Raw genomic sequence first — 21,791 nt, 5'->3', positions numbered from 1 at the left:
AAATGACATTCAGTAAGTGTATTAACCCTTTAGGTGTTTCACAGGAATAGCAGCAAAGTGAAGGAGAAAATTCAAAATCTTCATTTTTTACACTCGCATGTTCTTGTAGACCCAATTTTTGAATTTTTGCAAGGGATAAAAAGGAGAAAATTTTTACTTGTATTTGAAACCCAATTTCTCTCGAGTAAGCACATACCTCATATGTCTATGTTAATTGTTCAGCGGGCGCAGTAGAGGGTTCAGAAGGGAAGGAGCGACAAATGGTTTTTGGGGGGCATGCCGCATTTAGGAAGCCCCTATGGTGCCAGGACAGCAAAAAAAAAACACATGGCATACCATTTTGGAAACTAGACCCCTCAGGGAACGTAACAAGGGGTAAAGTGAACCTTAATACCCTACAGGTGATTCACGACTTTTGCATATGTAAAAAAAATATATATTTTTTTTACCTAAAATGCTTGGTTTCCCAAAAATTTTACATTTTTAAAAAGGGTAATAGCAGAAAATACCCCCCAAAATTTGAAGCCCAATTTCTCCCGATACAGAAAACACCTCGCATGGGGGTGAAAAGTGCTCTGCTGGTGCACTACAGGTCTCAGAAGAGAAGGAGTCACATTTGGCTTTTTGAAAGCAAATTTTGCTCTGGGGGCATGCCGCATTTAGGAAGCCCCTATGGTGCCAGAACAGCAAAAAAAAAACACATGGCATACCATTTTGGAAACTAGACCCCTCGGGGAACGTAACAAGGGGTAACGTGAACCTTAATGCCCTACAGGTGTTTCACGACTTTTGCATATGTAAAAAAAAAAATTTTTTTTTACCTAAAATGCTTGTTTTCCCAAAATGTTTACATTTTTAAAAAGGGTAATAGCGGAAAATACCCCCCAAAATTTGAAGCCCAATTTCTCCCGATTCAGAAAACACCCCATATGGGGGTGAAAAGAGCTCTGCTGGCGCACTACAGGTCTCAGAAGAGAAGGAGTAACATTTGGCTTTTTGAAAGCAAATTTTGCTCTGGGGGCATGCCGCATTTAGGAAGCCCCTATGGTGCCAGAACAGCAAAAAAAAAAACACATGGCATACCATTTTGGAAACTAGACCCCTCGGGGAACGTAACAAGGGGTAATGTGAACCTTAATACCCTACAGGTGTTTCACGACTTTTGCATATGTAAAAAAATATATATTTTTTTTACCTAAAATGCTTGGTTTCCCAAAATTTTTACAATTTTAAAAAGGGTAATAGCAGAAAATACCCCCCAAAATTTGAAGCCCAATTTCTCCCGATTCAGAAAACACCCCATATGGGTGTGAAAAGTGCTCTGCTGGCGCACTACAGGTCTCAGAAGAGAAGGAGTCACATTTGGCTTTTTGAAAGCGAATTTTGCTCTGGGGGCATGCCGCATTTAGGAAGCCCCTATGGTGCCAGGACAGCAAAAAAAAAAACACATGGCATACTATTTTGGAAACTAGACCCCTCGGGGAACGTAACAAGGGGTTAAGTGAACCTTTATACCCCACAGGTGTTTCACGACTTTTGCATATGTAAAAAAAAATATATTTTTTTTACCTAAAATGCTTGTTTTCCCAAAAATTTTACATTTTTTAAAAGGGTAATAGCAGAAAATACCCCCCAAAATTTGAAGCCCAATTTCTCCCGAGTACGGCGATACCCCATATGTGGCCCTAAACTGTTGCCTTGAAATACGACAGGGCTCCAAAGTGAGAGCGCCATGCGCATTTGAGGCCTAAATTAGGGACTTGCATAGGGGTGGACATAGGGGTATTCTACGCCAGTGATTCCCAAACAGGGTGCCTCCAGCTGTTGTAAAACTCCCAGCATGCCTGGACAGTCAACGGCTATCTGGCAATACTGGGAGTAGTTGTTTTGCAACAGCTGGAGGCTCCGTTTTGGAAACAGTGGCGTACCAGACGCTTTCATTTTTATTGGGGAGGGGGGTTGTATAGGGGTATGTGTATATGTAGTGTTTTTTACTTTTTATTTTATTTTGTGGTAGTGTAGTGTAGTGTTTTTAGGGTACAGTCACACGGGCGGGGGTTCACAGTAGTTTCTCGCTGGCAGTTTGAGCTGCGTCAAATTTTCTGCCGTAGCTCAAACTTGCAGCCGGATACTTACTGTAATCCTCCGCCCATGTGAGTGTACCCTGTACGTTCACATTGGGGGGGGGGGGGGGAATCAGTGCAAAACTACAACTCCCAGCATGTACGGTCTATCAGTGCATGCTGGGAGTTGTAGTTTTGCAACCGCTGGAGGCTCCGTTTTGGAAACAGTGGCGTACCAGACGTTTTTCATTTTTATTGGGGAGGGGGGCTGTGTAGGGGTATGTGTATATGTAGTGTTTTTTACTTTTTATTTTATTGTGTGTTAGTGTAGTGTTTTTAGGGTACAGTCACATGGGCGGGGGGTTCACAGTAGTTTCTCGCTGGCAGTTTGAGCTGCGGCAGAAATTTTGCCGCACCTCAAACTTGCAGCCGGATACTTACTGTAATCCTCCGCCCATGTGAGTGTACCCTGTACGTTCACATTGGGGGGGGGGGGGGGGACATCCAGCTGTTGCAAAACTACAACTCCCAGCATGTACGGTCTATCAGTGCATGCTGGGAGTTGTAGTTTTGCAACAGCTGGAGGCACACTGGTTGTGAAACACCGAGTTTGGTAACAAACTCAGTGTTTTGCAACCAGTGTGCCTTCAGCTGTTGCAAAAGCTACAACCCCCAGCATGTACGGACAGCGGAAGGGCATGCTGGGTGTTGTAGTTATGCAACAGCTGGAGGCATACTACTTTGGCTGGGGATGCTGGGGATTGTAGTTATGCAACAGCTGGAGACACACTGGTTTGCTACTTAACTCAGTGTGCCTTCAGCTGTTGCAAAACTACAACTCTCAGCAGTCACCGACAGCCAACGGGCATGCTGGGAGTTGTAGTTATGCAACCACCAGATGCACCACTACAACTCCCAGCATGCACTTTAGCTGATTGTGCAAGCTGGGAGTTGTAGTTACACAACAGCTGAAGGTACACTTTTCCATAGAAAGAATGTGCCTCCAGCTGTTGCAAAACTACAAGTCCCAGCATTCCCATAAGGGCATGCTGGGAGTTGTGGTGGTCTGCCTCCTGCTGTTGCATAACTACAGCTCCCAGCATGCCCTTTTTGCATGCTGGGAGCTGTTGCTAAGCAACAGCAGGAGGCTGTCACTCACCTCCAATGATCCTCGCTGCACCAGGTCAGTCCCTCGTCGTCACCGCCGCCGCCGCTGCTCCTGGGGCCCCGATCCCAACAGGGGCGCCGGGGATCGGGGTCCCCAGCACCCGGGGTGCACGTCCCGCACCCGCTCACGTCCTCCGGAAGAGGGGCGGAGCGGGTTGCGGGAGTGACACCCGCAGCAGGCGCCCTGATTGGTCGGCCGGTAATCCGGCCGACAAATCAGGGCGATCGTGAGGTGGCACCAGTGCCACCTCACCCCTGCTGGCTCTGGCTGTTCGGGGCCGTCGGAGACGGCCCCGAACAGCCTGTAATTCCGGGTCACCGGGTCACTGGAGACCCGATTGACCCGGAATCCGCCGCAGATCGCTGGACTGAATTGTCCAGCGATCTGCGGCCATCGCCGACATGGGGGGTCATAATGACCCCCCTGGGCGATATGCCCCGATGCAGGCATCGGGGACCGGCTCCGCTCCAGATGGTTGCGGGGGGCCGGTAAAACACATGACGTTCTCATACGTCATGTGTCCTTAAGGACTCGGAAATGGAGACGTATGAGAACGTCATGTGTCCTTAAGGGGTTAAAGGGGTTATCCAGGAAAAAACTTTTTTTATATATATATCAACTGGCTCCAGAAAGTTAAACAGATTTGTAAATTACTTCTATTAAAAAATCTCAATCCTTTCAGTACTTATGAGCTTCTGAAGTTAAGGTTGTTCTTTTCTGTCTAAGTAATCTCTGATGACACCTGTCTTGGGAAACGCCCAGTTTAGAAGAGGTTTGCTATGGGGATTTGCTTCTAAACTGGGCGTTTCCCGAGACAGGTGTCATCAGAGAGCACTTGGACAGAAAAGAACAACCTTAACTTCAGAAGCTCATAAGTACTGAAAGGATTAAGATTTTTAAATTGAAGTAATTTACAAATCTGTTTGAACTTTCTGGAGCCAGTTGATATATAAAAAAAGTTTTTTCCTGGATAACCCCTTTAAGTTGTTTTGCCAGATGTTCTAATATCAATTCATTGGACATGCAGGTGCAGGCTAAGGTTGCCTCCTGGACGGTATTTTGGCCAACCTGATGGTATTTATATATAAAAGATACCGGCAATGCAATGGCCGGTATTTATCCAACATATCCTTCAACTCCCGGAATGTTGCACCAACCAGAGTGCCTCCAGCTGTTTCAAAACTACAACTCCCAGCAAGCCCGGACAGCCGTTGGCTGTCCGGGCATGCTGGGAGTTGTAGTTTTGCAACAGCTGGAGGCACCCTGATTGGGAAACACTGACCTATACTATATACTACTGTATAGTCCAACATCCTGGGAGTTGTAGTTTTCGTTTGGGGCAGCTGCTGAGTCACAGGCTGTATAAGGCCATGCTGGGAGTTGTAGTTTTGCAACAGCTGGAGGCACCCTGATTGGGAAACACTGACCTATACTATATACTACTGTATAGTCCAACATCCTGGGAGTTGTAGTTTTCGTTTGGGGCAGCTGCTGAGTCACAGGCTGTATAAGGCCATGCTGGGAGTTGTAGTTTTGCAACAGCTGGAGGCACCCTGATTGGGAAACACTGACCTATACTATATACTACTATATAGTCCAACATCCTGGGAGTTGTAGTTTTCGTTTGGGGCAGCTGCAGCTTCGTGCGGTGATCAACATGCCCCATTCCCGAGGGCTGCCGGGGCCCCGTACAGGAGATCGTGGGGGGGCCCCAGCGGTCGGACCCCCACGATCTGAAACTTATCCTCTAATGAGGAGACCAAGGATGGGGTTTGAGGGGGGTGGGGGGTATGTTAATGAGGAGACGTTAATGAGGAGTCTTTGTACCACATGATTGTGTTGTTACCCAGGAGGCACTAGTGACCAGGTGACCCCCCAAGTGACTTATGGGCTCCTTGCACAGCCCCCATATATAACCAGGGGAGGGGCTGCGATCTCTCTCTTCTGCTGAGGTCCAGTGCAGTCTAGTTGTGTCCAGAACATTGGACCTAAAGTCCTGCAGCCTCAAGTCGGTCATCAGTCAGTCAAGTCATCTTATTGTCAGTCACCATCTCTGTCAAGTCCAGTCCATCTGTAGTCACCGTGGCCTGCACTAAAGTCAGTCTAACTACTACAAGTCCCAGCAGGTCCCCCTGTGTCACTGGTCACCTCCCTGGGATATTTGGCTGTACTGTGAAGACTAGATCACCTGTCTACCCTCAGTAAAGCTGCCATTATCCTTAATCTGGCGTTGGTGTCTTCATTCCCCTGCCTAACCCTGGATCAGTGGTATTACCTTCGGGTGGTTAAGACTAAACATGCAGCCTGTGCGATTCATCCTATGGCTGGACCTCACTGGCTATCGTACTTGGCAGACAGGAGGACATCAGCTGACCTCCTGCTGCGATGGCAACCAACGTGCTCCCACCATTGTATCACCAGATTGCCATTGGTGAACAGGGGGAGTCCTCTCCCCTATCATTCTCATAGAAGCCATGATCAGGACTGATTACGGCATCTATGGGGTTAATGGGATCACGCCGGTCTCGGCAGCTGCGGCAGGACCCTGGCTGTGATTGGCAGCTGGGTCCCACCGGCGATCTCCCGCAGAGCATTGCGCTGAGCAGGTTATCACCATGTAGGTAATTGGGACGTATGCATACGGGGGGACAGTATCTAATCCATTTAGGGGGCACAGTATTTAACCCCTAAGGACGATGGCATTTTTCATTTTTGCTTTTTCCTTTTTCCTCCTCCCCTTCAAAAAATTCATAACACTTTCAATTTCCCACCTGCAGACCTATATGAGGCCTTGTTTGTTCCGCCACCAATTTTACTTTGCAATTATATCATTCATTTAACCCCTTATCGACCACGGACGTAAATGTTCATCCTGGTTTGGCGGGACTTCCCGCACCAGGACGTACATTTATGTCCTGTGTATGACGCGAGCATCGGAACGGTGCTCGCGTCATACACGGCAGGTTCCCGGGACCCGCCAGTAATGGCCGACATCCGTCAATACAGATCACGGTATCTGCGGCACTGCGGTACTTTGAATAGATGAACGGATCACCCACAGTGCTGCCGCGGTGATCCAATAATCCAGCATGGCGGACGGAGGTCCCCACACCTGGCTCCAGCCATCTCCTGGGGTCTTCTGCTCTGGTCTGAGATCGAGCAGTATCCTATACATAGCACTGAACAGAATTTGCAATCAAATGATTGCTATAGATAGTCCCCTATGGAGACATAAAAAGTGTAAAAAAAAAAAAGTAGAACATTAAAAAAAAAAAAAGTGAAAAAAAAAGTGAAAAATCCCCTCCGGAATTTTTTTTTAATTGTCCGTTTTTCCCATTTTACCCCCAAAAAGGGTATTTTTTTTTAATAAACATGTTTGGTATCGCCGTGTGTGTAAATGTCTAAACTATCAAAATATAATGTTAATGATCTAAAAGTTTTATATATGCAAATGTGGTATTAATAAAAAGTACAGATGACGGCGCATAAAATGAGCCCTCATACCGCCCTATATACGGAAAAATGAAAAAGTTATAGGTGGTCAAAATAGGGTAATTTTAGATTACTGATTTTGTACAAAAAGTTTTAGATTTTTTGTAAGCGGTACAAAAATATAAAAGTATTTAGCCATGGGTATCATTTTAATCATATTGACCCACAGAATAAAGAACACAGGTCATTTTTACCGTAAAGTGTATAGTGTGAAAGCAAAACCCTCCAAAATGTGAAAAATTGTGGTTTTCATTCAAATTTTTTTTGGGCGGGGTTCGCCGTACATTTTATGGTAAAATGAGAGGTTTCATCACAAAGTACAATTGGTCACACAAAAAACAAGCCCTTATATGGGTCTGTAGATGGAAATATAAAAGAGTTAAGGATTTTAGAAGGCGAAGGGGAAAAAACGAAAACGCAAAAATAAAATTGGCCTGGTCCTTAAGGTGAAAATGGGCTTGGTCCTTAAGGGGTTAATAACAAAATCTATGGGGAAATTAAAAAAAATTATTTGTGGGGCAAATTTTTTTTTTTTTTTAAACACGCCATTTTGTATGTTTTGAGGGCTTCCGTTTCTACGCAGGTCATTTTTCGGTAAAAGTGATACCTTATCTTTATTCTGTAGGTCTATGCTATTACGATACCCAATTTATATAGGTTTTATTTTATTTTACTACTAAAATCTTATAACTTTTTGTATGAAAATTTGTATGTTTAAAGTTGTCCTCTTCTGACCCCTATAACTTGAATGTATGATGGCTTTTTTTATTTTTATTTTTCGAGCCATGATCTGCAGTTTTTATCGTTACCATTTTTTTTTTTTAGATTAGACTTCTTTTTTTTTTTTTTTTATTTTTTTTATGGTATATGTAGTGAGCAAAAAAATTGCAATTTTGGAATTTGATATTTTTATACGTGCACGCCATTGACCGTGCAATTTAATTGACATCATATTTTAATAGTTCGGACATTTACGCAAGCAGCGACACCACATATGTTTGGGTTTATTTTTGTTTATTTAAAATAAGGGAAAAGGGAAGTAATTCAATCTTTTATTAGGGAAGGGGTTAATCTACATTAACTTTTTTTTCACAATTGTTTAGTCCGCAAAGGAGACTATTACATGCAATATTCTGACTGCAAACATCGACTGCCTCATAGAACAGCATTGATCAATTTTATCGGCGCTCCATTGCTCCAGGCTGCTTAGGCTTCAAGGAGCATTGAAACACCGATCGAACGGCGAGGAGGCAGGTAAGGGTCCTTCCGCCATCCTTTCAGCTGATTGGGACCTCGCAATTTCACCGCGGGAATGCCGATCAGCTTGGATTATGAGCTTTTTTTACATTTTAGATGCCACGATTAAAGATGAAAGGGTTAATACTGGGCATCGGCCCGATCGTAGATGTCGGGCATTAGCCACTGGTCCCTGAGCTGATAGCTGTTGGGACTAACCGGCTATGATGTGCGCTCAGTTGCCCCTTTGTCCTTTAAGGGGTTAAAAACTGTTGACTTTCTGTCATTTTGAACCAGTCTGCCCATTCTCCTCTGACACCAGGCATTTTCCTCCACACAAATGCCACTCACTGGATATTTTTTGTCTCATTCTCTGTAAACCTTAGAGATGTTTGTGGGTGAAAATCCCAGTAGATCACTGATTGTGAAATACTTGGTCCGGCCTGTCTGGCACCAACAACCAAGACATGTTCACAGTTACTTAAAGGGGTACTCCAGTGGAAAACTATTTTTTCTAATCAACTGGTTCCAGAAAGTTAAACAGATTTGTAAATTACTTCTATTAAAAAATCTTAGTGCTTCCAGTACTTATCAGGTGCTGTAAGCGCCACAGGAAGTTGTGTAGTTCTTTTCTGTCTAGCCACGGTGCTCTCTGCTGACACCTCTGTCTATATCAGGAACTGTCCAGAGCAGGATAGGTTTGCTATGGGGATTTGCTTCTGCTCTGGACACTTCCTGACATTGACAGAGGTGTCAGCAGAGAGCACTGTGGTCAGACAGAAAAGAAATTCAAAAAGAAAATAACTTCCTAATAAGTACTGGAAGGATTAAGATTTTCTTTTTTATAGAAGTAAAATTACAAATCTGTTTAACTTTCTGGAACCAGTTGATTAAAAAAAAAAAAAAAAAAAGTTTTCCACTGGAGTACCCCTTTAATTTCCCTTTCTTCCCTATTCTGATGTTCCATTTGAACTTTATCTAGTTGTCTTGTATCTATCTGGACACCCTCCATTATAGTTGCAGCTATAGCGGTAACAGTCGCACCCAGACTCCGGTGTCTGCAGGAGCCCACAGACCCCTCTGTTACATAAGAATAATGCATGTGATAGGTGGGACCCTATCACCGATTTTGCATTAGGACATTGGGTCTTCATGTTGGATCCCTAATTGAGGTCCTTGGTCAGGTTTACATCTATATCTCAGCACTCGCCAATGTTGCAAATGTGATGATTTATTAATCCACATCACGGTACAGGGACGCGTTTCGGCATAAGTGCCTTCCTCAGCTGTCTGCCTATAGGCAGACAGCTGAGGAAGGCACTTATGCCAAAACGCGTCCCTGTATTGTTATATGGTTTAATAAATCATCACTTTTGCAACTGTGGTGAGTGCTGGGTACCATACTTACTACTATTGACCCATCCCAACCTCTCGCACTACCACAAGACATACGGAAGTGCCGACATATCTTAGGCTACATCGGCCGCGCTAGACCCGGTCCTATCCCATTACCGTCCCTGGTTATTTGTGCTTCAGGCTGGACACCAGACATACCGGGTGTGATATACGAGACAGGACTTTCCTACAACAACTCATTTGCTTTTGCCTCTGTCTCAATTTCTGTACATTTTTTAAATATTTTCTTTCATGAGACGATCCTCGGGGGCATTTATTTTGTCTGCAAAAACATCTTGTCATGTAGCCTGTATTAGATTATATGACAAGCAGACAAAAGAAATCGTGTGATTCTACACATCCCCCCTGACCCCACACGGAAGCCCTGGCGTGTACACAGTATGGTGGCCACACCTCTCACCTTGAGGCCATTCCTTGGATTTCTGCCAAATATGAACGCACATGATGTTTTTGCTATATCTCTTGTTGGACCCTCTTCTTAGTCATCTTGAGGTGGGATCATCCTGCTATATTAAATAAACTGGGGGGGTCTGGGATACTGAGAATAATAGATAAACTGGGTGGGGTATTGCATCAAGGGTTGTGGCTTCCCAGGGTCTGAGGCATATGGGATGAGATAAGCTGGGGTGGGGCATTAAATCAAGGGGTGTGGCTACCTAGGGTCATAAAAATGAGATAAGCTGGGTAGAGTATTGCATTAAGGGGTTTGGCTACTTAGGGTCTGAAGAATAATGGATACATTAGACTGGGGTAGAGTGTACTGGCTCACCATCACTACCAGTTGTGATGATGCTCAGGTACAAAATATTTTTTTATGAAATACTCCTAATATACAACATATGACTTAAAGGAAAGGGGACAAGATGTCTGATCACGGGGGTCCCGCCACTGGGGACCCCACGTTCTCCCTGCTGCACCCGGCGTTCGTTTAGAGCGTCGGGTGCAGCGCCAGAGGCTCGTGACATCACGCCCCCTCCCATAGACTTGCATTGAGGGGGCGTGGCCGTGACGTCATGAGTGGGGCGTGACTGCGGCATCACAAGTCTCCGCCCCGCATCACCACTCATCCAGCACGGAGCGAAGTTTGCTCTGTGCACCGGATGTCTGGGGTGCTGCAGCCGAGATCACGGGGGTCCCCAACGGGGACCTTTGGATATGGGATAAGATGTCTAGGGGCGGACATGCCCCTTTATGCCCACTTATCTATTGGCAATGGAGGGAAAAGAAGGTGTTCTATAGTCATGGTTGGCATATCTGTATAGTGGATGGACATAGGGATGCCAACTATGCCTGCTGACAGCCCTTCTGCCCTGATGGGGGCTTGGGGCAGTGTTTGTGTCCAGGCCTGGGGGAGGACACCTTGGCCAGTCTGAGATGCTTCCCCCCATAGGGATATAGGAGAACATGAGCTGAGGTGGGGTAGGGGATTGAGTTGGTGGTTGCTGTGTGATATCCTAGAGACAAGGACTCCTGATTGTTAGTACAGACCCTTGCTGGGAAATATTGGTACCCCGATAGCTAAGTTGGGGTGAGGTGTTGTTTTGAGGCCAGACCTCTTGCAATTGTGAAGGTGAATCAGAGGAAGAGGACACAGAGGTGTACATTGGACATTATAATGAGGAGTGCCGGACCCATAGCCTTTATCCCGAGGACTGTTTCTTCTGCTAATCCCCAGCTGTGGATTCTTCCCCCATGGACTTTACCCCTCTACTATGGACTGTACCCATCTACTATGGACTGTACCCATCTACTATGGACTGTACCCATTTATTATGGACTGTACCCATCTACTATGGACTGTACCCATTTATTATGGACTGTACCCATCTACTATGGACTGTACCCATTTATTATGGACTGTACCCATCTACTATGGACTGTACCCATCTACTATGGACTGTACCCATCTACTATGGACTGTACCAATCTACTATGGACTGTACCAATCTACTATGGACTGTACCCATTTATTATGGATTGTACCCATCTACTATGGACTGTACCCATTTATTATTGACTGTACCCATCTACTATGGACTGTACCCATCTACTATGGCCTGTACCCATTTATTATGGACTGTACCCATCTACTATGGCCTGTACCCATTTATTATGGACTGTACTCATCTACTATGGACTGTACCCCTCTACTATGGACTATATCCATTTATTATGGACTGTACCCATCTACTATGGACTGTACCCATCTACTATGGGCTGTACCCATTTATTATGGACTGTACCCATCTACTATGGACTGTACCCATCTACTATGGACTGTACCCATCTGTGTCCTTCACCTCTACCACTGATTGTGGACTTTGGACTCCCCCCATACTGTTTTACCTGTGTTGTTTGTCATTTCTATTAATAAACTTTTGTGCTGGTCCATCTCTCACTCTGTTGATTGCGCAGAAAATCCCTAATTGGTGAACTCTGTCTAACACATGGAGTATTTAATCAGGGGGTGTGGCTACTTAGGTTCTGAAAATGAGGGATGGGATAATGTGGGGTAAGGCTTTCCATTAAGGGGTGTGGCTACTTAAGGTCTAAATAATAATTAGTGAGATAGGCTGGGGAGGAGTATGGCATCAAATAGTGTGGCCACTTAGGGTCTGATGAAAAATGGATGACATAAGCTGGGGAGGGGGCATTGCATGGGGCCTGGCTACTCTGCATTAAAGAGGTACTCCGCCCCTAGACATCTTATCCCCTGTCCAAAGGATAGGAGATAATATGTCTGATCATGGGGGTCCCACTGTGCAGCACCATCATTTTAAATAGTATGTTCAGAACGCTGGGTTCAAACAGGCGCCATTAATACAGGTAACGAGTGGAGGACAGAGGAGACTCTTAAAGAAGAAATTACAGGTCTGTGAGAGACAGAAATCTTACTTGTTTGTAGGTGACCAAATAATTATTTTACCGAGGAATTTAGCAATCAATTAATTAGAAATCCTACAATGTGATTTCCTGTATTCTTCCCCCCATTATGTCTCTCATAGTTGAGGTTATAACCTATGATGAAAATGACAGGTCTCTCTCATCTTTTTAAGTGGGAGAACTTGTACAATTGGTGGCTGACTAAATACTTTTCCCCCCACTGTACATACATACACACACACACATACAGTACGTACACACGCAAACACATACATACACACACAAATACATACACACACACACACACATAAACATATATGCATACATACACACACAAACACATATATACATACATACACACACAAACAAACAAACACATATACAGTGGTCCCTCAACATACGATGGTAATTCGTTCCAAACGACCCATCGTTTCTCAAATCCATCGTATGTTGAGGGATCCGTGCAATGTAAAGTATAGGAAGTTATATTCACCTTTCCCCGCCTTTCCGGACCGCATCCTGACCGCTCCCGATGCTGTCCAAGGGGCTCCCAATGCTGTCCCGCTGCTCCGGTGTCTTCTTCGGGATCCTCCGGCTTCTTCCGCATCTTCTACAGGGTCCGGGCCTCGCTTTCTGATGACGTTATTACGCTGCTGTGCTGCTGTGCGTAGTGACGTAATAACAACGCCAGAAAGCGAGGCCCGGACCCTGGAGAAGATGCGGAAGACACCGGAGGATCGCGAAGTGGACCCAGAGCAGCGGGAATAGGTAGGCGAACCTGCCCGGGATGCTTAAACTGCTATACGACAGCAGCTTAAGCATTTTGCGCTGTCGGATAGCAGTTAATGCGATGGCCCCGACATATAAAAGCATCGTATGTCGATTTTATCATATGTCGGGGCCATCGCAGGTTGCGGGGTTACTGTATACATACACACACACACACACAAACACATATATATATACATACACACATAAACATAGACACACACACATACACACATTCATACACACATACATCACACACAAACACATATGTACATATATATACACACATGTACATACATAAACACACACAGTTGAACAGATACATTGTACCATTCTAATGCTGGATACAATTAACAATTAACCTCAGGGAATTTTTGAGGTGACTTCACCTTCAATGAGAAGACAGGATGTTCAGGACCAAAAGACCGAGGCTCATTCCGGAAAATGTCGCCAATTAAAAAAAGTAATTTATGCAAATTGTATCTCATTATCAGACAATTATAACTCCGCATCTAGAAGACGGCTGGCCTGTGGATATCTAGTGCACCGAGGACGTGAGGATAATCATTTACCACATTCACCTACAAAACTGTGTCTTCTCGGGAGCGGAAGTGGTTAATAAGTGAAACTAGATCTGTCATCGTATTATAGCGCCCTGTGTGTGGGCAGCACCGTATGGCAACACGTCAGCTGTTCTATTAGCCAAACGGCACAAAAATATTGGGCCAAGATATATACCAAAATAGACTGGAAAGGGAGCAGGGAGGAGAAACAGTAGAACTCAACTAGAAAGAACTAAAGATTGTTGTATAGTGAAAACACTGTTTACAGCCCATAAAAAAAGGCAAAAATACAATGTGTAAAGTTGGCCTTAAAGGGGTACTCCAGTGCTCCAGCGTTCTGAATACTTTGTGCAGAACGTTCGGAGACGGAGGCCGTGAACGTGAGGTCATGCCCCCTCCATTCATGTCTATGGGAGGGGGCATGCCAGCAGACACGCCCCCTCCCATAGACATGAATAGAGGGGCATGGTCGTGACGCCACGAGGGGGCATTACCATGATGTCACAACCATTGCCGCAGGAACCCATCATGTGTTTAGAACGCCAGGTGCTGCGGGAGGTCAGATCAGACATCTTTTCCTCTATCCAAAGAAGATGTCTAGCAGCGGAGTACCCCTTTAAGGGACTTCTCTTGAATACACCAGACTCATAACTATATATCCCGTGTATTATGCGATCACTCCTATCAGCCAAACAGCATTTTATTGGGCCAATTTTGCTAATAGCATAGAGGACCCATCCCGCTTACATAGGACTGCAGAGTCTGATGATGGATCCAATTGAAAAAATAACAATAAGAACCGCAAACTAACAATAACTATAGGAGTATCGCAAAGAAACAATAACCCTTCTTACATCACAAAAATAGATGACTATATATTACATAACACAACAAAGAACTCATGCTAATATGATAAATATCATACAATAATTAAAACAAAAATGAAAATAATAAAATGATTATAATAATAAAATGGCACTATTATGAATACATAAGATATACTGTAATTACCAAAAGAAAAATGAACTATAAAAATAGTAAAATAAATAAAAAATATTTGAAAAGAAGAGAAATAATCAAATTATGAAAACAATAGAATATAATAATATAAATAAATAGGATATAATTACTAAATCAAAATGAACTATAAAAATAGTTAAAATAAATAAACATATTTGAAAAGAAAAGGAATATTCAACTTATAAATACAATAGAATAATGGTAATATAAATAAATATGATATCATTACTAAACAAAAATGAACTTTAAAAATAGTAAAATAAAAAATCTATGCTCTAAAAAATCGAAAAAAAAAGAGAACATAAAAATATAAAATCTATTTGAAAAAATGCTGGTATGACTAAATATGATTACAAAAAATTACTAAGGAGTTAACTAAATAAAATGATCTAAAAATAAAAAGAAATCCTTAGCAGATAAATCAATAGAATAATGCTAATATGAAAGAAGATATAATATAATCACTAAGACAAAAAAGGAACAAAAATTGGAAAAGAAATAAAAATATCTGAAAGTTAAAATCATAAAAATATAAAATAAAAGAAAAGATGCTAATAGGAATAATTAGGATATAATTACTAAAATAGAAAATGAAATAAAATATAGTGAAAGAAAGAAAATATCTGAAAATCTAAAGAAATCAAAAAATATTAAATCAGTTAAATAATGCTAATACGAATAATTATGATATTATTACTAACACAAAAAGTTAACTAAAAAACGGTAGTAAAATAAATAAAAATAGCTAAAAAAAAAAAAAAATATATATATATATATATAGAAGATCACAATAATACTATAATTATGATTAATAATAATAATTAATAATAATAAAACAATACACTAGAGTTTGGATAGGGGATAAGTAGCTGATCGCGTGTAGTGTTGAGCAGCATGGGCCATATTCGAATTCGTGATATTTCGCGAATATATGGACGAATATTCGTCATATATTCGCTAAATTCGCATATTCATAATATTCGAGTTATATTTTTGCATATGCGAAAATTAGCATAAACGAAAATTCGCATGTGCGAAAATTACCATATGCGAAAAATTTGCAAAAAACGAAAATTCGCATATGCTAATTTTCCCATGTGCGAACATTTGTGCGCCAGTCTCACACAGTAGTATTAGAGCCTTCTTTACACCACACAAGCTGGAAGCAGAGAGGGATGATCACTGTGATGTGTACTGTGAAAAAAAAATAAAAAATATTCGTAATTTAGAATATATAGTACTATATTGGCGAATATTCGCGAATTTGCGATATTCGCGAATAATATTCGCATTGCGAATATTTGCAAGCAACACTAGTGTTGACCACCAGACGAAGGGGCAGCCGACACGCCCCCTCAAAAAAAGCGCTATGGCAGAGCCAGAGATTGCCAAAGGCAGCGCTGCATCAGTCCCCCAAAAAATTTGAGTTCCTGGATTTAAATATCTATATTCAGGATGGCTGTTCGCATACTGCCAACTATTTTAAGGAGGTGGATGTAACAGCTATCTCCACTTTAACAGTTGCCATCTTAAATAATGGAAGAAGAACATTCCATTCGGTCAAATGAAAAGAATCCGAAGGAATTGTTCTTCCACACAAAAATGCCTACAACAACTAGATAACCTGGAGGATAGTTTTAAACAAAAAGGGTATCCCAAACCCCTTATACAAGGAGCACGCCAGAGAGTGGACGAATTAGAACAAAGTGCTTGCTTGAAAAATAATAAACAGGGTAAAGCAGAGGGGGGTTATAATGATGAATTTGATTCTGTTTTTCTAACTAGGTATTACACTTCACACACCAAAATTTTTTTATTATTATTGTTTTTTTTTTTTGTATAGGTAATATCACCAGCTCATATTATTGTGTCATGATTACTGGCACCATATGTAGTCCCCCAGTTATTCTTCTTTAGATGTTTTCCGTGTCCTGTGCAGTATCTCTCCCAGAAGTCCACTTGATGGCCCCCGTGGTGGTCTACACCCCGAAGTCATCAATTTTTACTCTAAGAGAGAGTTTGCAGCTGATCTGGAGACGGTCAACATTAACCTCTGCATGGTGGAATAATAGGTCACGATGTTTATCAGGATCAGTAGAAGCATCACCCACTCGATGATTATGATGGGGATTTCACGGATCTCGTCCCAGTCTTCATCATTATAGAATAATTCCTTTAATGTTTCATATCCAAAATAGAAAATTACACAGACAAAAGTCAGGCCACAGCAGGTGCATCTACTATGGTGGATGACTTTTTTTTGCTCCTGGTAATTTATACATCTGGATGGACTGCCCAAGGTAGTATAAGGCTTCACATGTAATTGAAATTATCGTGCTGACAAAGTGTATCCTGGGATATTCTTTGGGGGAAAATACATACATGACAGCTGTGGCAAAACAGGAGGCCCACACAATGGCCAGCAGGATCCTCTGGATCAGGACCTGATGACCCCTGAACTCTTCAGTATTCATAACCATATACTTATAAATAAGAAAGGTTAGTACCAAAGTGCCAATGGACGTCCCTATGAATCCAATTCTGAATAATATGCTTTCGGGAAAGAAATTTCCCACGTCACTGTGAAGGAAAAGAAACCAATGTTATTATAGATATTTCCTCACTCCCAACCCATGAAATAAGAATCATGTGCTTGTTTATCTTACCTGATGCTCATCAGTGGCAAGGCGGCATGGCCGAGGACGACCGTCATGATGTAGCTGGTGGCAAGCCAGGCCACACACCAAAACGCCAACAGCAGGGGGACGAACCCCAAACCTTTTAGCTCCATTTCAGACAAGTAGAAGAAGAAGACGCTAATCTCACTGGAACAATCTACAGACTGAAGGCTCGGGCGGCTGTCAGTGGAATGTCAGGCCTCCAGCTGTCTATGACATCACATGTGACATGTCAGAATGACTGCTTGTTTCTTGGAGCCGCCATGATTTAGTATCTGCTATAGACAGAACCTGATGTTTTTACTATGGACCTTACAGACCCCAGAACCCAAGTAATTAGTGCAGGGGCTCTATTTTGATCATCTCATATTTCACATTATTTGAGTTCCAGGGCTCAGATACATTTGCACCCTCTATAGCAGTGGTCTTCAAGCTGTGAACCCCCAACCGCTGCAGAACCACAACTCCCAGCATGCCCAGACAGCAACTACGCATAAGGAAATAGTCTAATTAAACTTTTCTTATATATAGAATCCCTGAAATCTCCAATCTCTCCTTTTATTGCTTTATGATCTGTGTTACTTATTTGTAAAAAACAATGTTTCTGATTGTCTACCACCCCATACTTATGGGCTATCTCTTCAAATGACTTTATTTGACCTAAAGCGTATAATTGATTTACATAAATAAGCCCCTTTTTATCCAAAAGAGTGAATCTTTAATTTTAAGGAATTCTTTAAGTGCTTTATTCGACCATAATGAAGTAAAGTCAAAACTCCATGTGATTTTAAACATTTTTTAAGTTCCTCCCATACTTTATTATATAGATATGCATGGGTGTAATGAGTATCCCAGCTTCCAAAATCTCAAAAATATCCTTATAACGACCCATTAGGGTATGTTCACACTACAGTGTGTGAACGGAATCTCCGCTCGCTGAATTCAGTGAGCGGAGATTCAGACTGGCAGCCGGCGGCGGCGGTAGAACCGGGTGGCACTGAGCCGTCACCATTGACAGCTATGCAGTGCTCGCGGACTTCCGTGCAAAGAATGAACATGTTCTTTCTTTGCGCGGAACAATTTCAGCAGCGCTGAAATTCCGCAGTGTGAACGGGTCTCGCAGAAACCCATTCACACTAATGTTAAGTTCACACTGCGGAATTCGGCTCGCAGAATTCCGCCCGTGGAATTCGGCTTGCGGAATTCCGCTCGTGGAATTCCGTGGGAATTTCGTAGTTTGAACATACCCTTAGAGAGAAAAAATAGGACTACATTTTCCCTCCTTCTCATAATAGTCTGCAATTTTAGTGCTAAAAAGTACCTAAAAAAAAGTGCCCAACCCCCATCGTGCTCAGCTAACGTTAAAGAAACATATTTCATTCTCGTGCTTTCCAGCCCCAAAGTAGTGAATTTAATAAAGAAATAAGAGCTTGGAACCATTTTTCTGATATCCATAGAGTATAGAAACATAGAATGTGTCAGCAGATAAGAACCAATTGGCCCATCTAGTCTGCCCAATAATCTGAATCCTATCAATAGTCCCTGGCCCTATCTTATATGAAGGATAGCCTTATGCCTATCCCATGCATGTTTAAACTCCTTCACTGTATTTGCAGCGACTAGTGTTGTTCACGAATATTCGCAATTCGAATTTTAATCGCGAATATAGCATATTCGCGAATTCGCGAATATTGCAAATATAGCACTATATATTCACAATTACGAATATTCGCTTTGTTTTGTGCATATGTGAAAATTTGTGCGCATATTATATATATATAATTTGCGAATATTGAGCCCTCCCTTCATTAATGGCATAGAGAACTGTGACTAGTGCATCAACTCTGTGATTTTTTGCCCATTAAAACCATTAGGCTAATTGTGGTCTATGGGGATCTCACTGCATGTAAGATAAGCAGGACCGTCTTGGCAGTACAGTGGGATGGGGAGACCGTCACTGGTTCGAGTCCCAGGGTGGACGGAGTGTTACAATGTTACAGTGTTACAGTGTTGTGGCTAAACTTTACTTTCCTGGAAAAGCTGTTGAGTTGCCCATAGCAACCAATCAAATTGCTTCCTTCATTTTTCAGAGGCTTTTTCAAAAATGAAAGAAGCGCTCTGATTGGTTGCTATGGGCAACTCAGAAACTTTTCCTCTGGACAGGTTTTGATAAACCTCCCTCTATGGGGGAGATTCATCAAGACCAGTGTAGAGGAAGAGTTGTGCAGTTGCCCATAGCAACCAATCAGATTGCTTCTTTCATTTTTCACAATGCCTCTGCAAAATAAAAGAAGCGATCTGATTGGTTGCTATGGGCAACTCAGCAGATTTTCCTGGAAAAGTTTCTGAGTTGCCCATAGCAACCAATCAGATTGCTTCCCTCATTTTTCAGAGGCCTTTTCAAAAATGAAAGAAGCGATCTGATTGGTTGCTATGGGCAACTGCACAACTCTTCCTCTACACTGGTTTTGATGAAGCTCCCCCATAGAGGGAGATCTATCAAAACCTGTCCAGAGGAAAAGTTTCTGAGTTGCCCATAGCAACCAATCAGATTACTTCCTTCATTTTTCAGAGGCTTTTTCAAAAATGAAAGAAGCGATCTATCGTATCGTAATCCTTCCTGTACTTATTAGCTGCTGAAAACTACAGAGGAAATTATTTTCTTTTTGGAATGCTCTCTGATGACATCACGAGCACAGTGCTCTCTGCTGACGTTATTATAATAATAAGTCTTTATTTATTTATTGTTGTCCTTAGTGGGATTTGAACCCTCTCCAGCTCCACTATATCTTTCTTGTACACTGGTGCCCAGCACTGTACACAGTATTCTATGTGAGGTCTGACTAGTGATTTTTACAGCGGTAGAATTATTTCCTTGTTGTCGGCATCTATGCCCCTATTGATGCACCCCATGATTTTATTAGCCTTGGCAGCAGCTGCCCGACACTGGTCACTACAGCTAAGTTTACTGTTACCTAAGACTCCTAAATCCTTTTCCATGTCAGTCGTCCCAAGTGTTCTCCCATTTAATACATAATCCCAGCTCGGATTTTTCTTCCCCATGTGCATTACCTTACATTTATCAGTGTTGAACCTCATCTGCCACTTCCCAGCCCAAACCTCCAACCTATCCAGATCCATTTGTAACAGTGCACTGTCCTCTATAGTGTTTACCACTTTACAGAGTTTGGTGTCATCTTCAAAGATTGCTACTTTACTATTCAACCCCTCTGCAAGGTCATTCATGAATATATTAAACAAGACATGACCCAAGATGGACCCCTGTGGTACCCCACTAGTAACAGTCACCCAAACAGAATAAGTACCATTAATAGCCACCCTCTGTTTCCTATCATTGAGCCAGTTACTTACCCACTTGCACACATTCTCCCCCAGCCCAAACCTTCTCATTTTATGCACCAACCTTTAATGTGGAACCGTATCAAATGCTTTGGAAAAATCCAGATATACGACATCCAGCGATTGCCCTTGGTCCAGTCTGGAGCTCACCTCCTCATAAAAGCTGATCAGGTGACAGGACCGATCCCTCATAAAGCCATGCTGATACAGGGTCATACATTTATTTTTATCAAGATATTCCAAAATAGCATCTCTTAGGAAACCCTCAAACAATTTACATACAACCAAGGTTAAACTAACAGGTCTATAATTCCCGGGGTCACCTTTTGACCCCTTCTTAAATATTGGCACCACATTTGCCATGCGCCAGTCCTGGGGAACAGTCCCTGTCACTATAGAGTCCCTGAATATTAAAAATAGGGGTCTGTCTATTACATTACTTAATTCCTTTAGAACATGGAGGTGAATGCCATCTAGACCTGGTGATTTGTCTATTTTGATTTTTTGTAGGCGGCACTGTACTTCTTCCTGGGTTAGACAGGTGACCTGTACTTCTTCCTGGGTTAGACAGGTGACCTGTACTGGGGAGTTTACCTTATCACACTGTATTTCACCTGGCATTTCATTTTCCTCAGTGAATACAGTGGAAAAGAATTTGTTTAGTATATTTGCTTTTTTCTGATCCCCGTTTATAATTTCTTCCTCATCATTTTTTAAAGGGCCAACACTTTCATTTTTATATAATAAAAGAACATTTTGGGGTTAGTTATACTCTCTTTGGCAATGAGTCTTTCTGTCTCTATTTTTGCGGCTTTTATATGTTTTTTACATATTTCACATTTTTCTCTATAGCTTTTTAATGCTTCTTCACTGCTGTCCTATTTTAGTAATTGAAATGCTTTATTTTTGTCATTTATTGCCCCTTAACATTTTTATTCATCCATATTGGTTTTCTTTTATTTCTGACCCTTTTATTCCCATAAAGTATATACATCTTACAGTGAAAATGTAAGATATTTTTAAAAGTCTCCCATTTAGTGTCAGTATTGTTCTTTTTGAGGACATTATCCCATTTTATATTGTTAAGGGCTTCTCTGAGTTGATCGAACTTTGCCTTCCGAAAGTTCATTGTTTTTGTGGCCCC

This window comes from Hyla sarda, chromosome 7 (assembly GCF_029499605.1).
Source record: "Hyla sarda isolate aHylSar1 chromosome 7, aHylSar1.hap1, whole genome shotgun sequence".
Lineage (NCBI taxonomy): Eukaryota > Metazoa > Chordata > Amphibia > Anura > Hylidae > Hyla > Hyla sarda.
Note: the sequence above shows the minus strand (reverse complement) of the source record.